The sequence below is a fragment of the Bison bison genome, unplaced genomic scaffold (assembly GCF_000754665.1).
Source record: "Bison bison bison isolate TAMUID 2011002044 unplaced genomic scaffold, Bison_UMD1.0 scf7180017858770, whole genome shotgun sequence".
Classification (NCBI taxonomy): domain Eukaryota; kingdom Metazoa; phylum Chordata; class Mammalia; order Artiodactyla; family Bovidae; genus Bison; species Bison bison.
This window is the reverse complement of record NW_011489342.1, coordinates 1,921,019-1,921,618: the sequence shown is the minus strand read 5'-3', so window position 1 is coordinate 1,921,618 and position 600 is coordinate 1,921,019.

Here is a 600-nt window from a genome sequence, read left to right as displayed (position 1 = left end):
GTTTTTTTTTTTTTTTTTTTTTTTTAATAGTCTTGAATAGTTAGTGTAAGATTGGTGTTATTTCTTCCTTAAATATTTGAGAGAATTTTCTGAGCATTGACTTAAAAGGTTTTAAATTATGAATTCAAATAAAAATTTTTAAATTAAAATTATCTTTTTTTAATGTTTTTAAAATAACATTTATTTCTTAAAAGTTAGCATGTGCATAATAGGAAACCAAAAAACACAAAAAGCAAAAAACAAAGTAATTCATAATCACAAGCAGTTTAGCATTTGTTTGTCTTTCTAGGTATCATTTGTGTATTTTCACAACTAAGCATCCGTTTTTATGTGTAATTAAACTTTTCTATTTCATTTTGTGTCAGTTTTGGCAAGTTGTATTTTTCCAAGGAATTTAACCATTTAATTTATATTTTAACTTCATGTATATAAAATTGTAATTATAAGATCATGGCATCTGGTCCCATCACTTCATGGGAAACAGATGGTGAAACAGTGGAAACAGTGTCAGACTTTATTTTTTTTGGACTCCAAAATCACTGCAGATGGTGATTGCGGCCATGAAATTAAAAGACGCTTACTCCTTGGAAGGACAGTTAT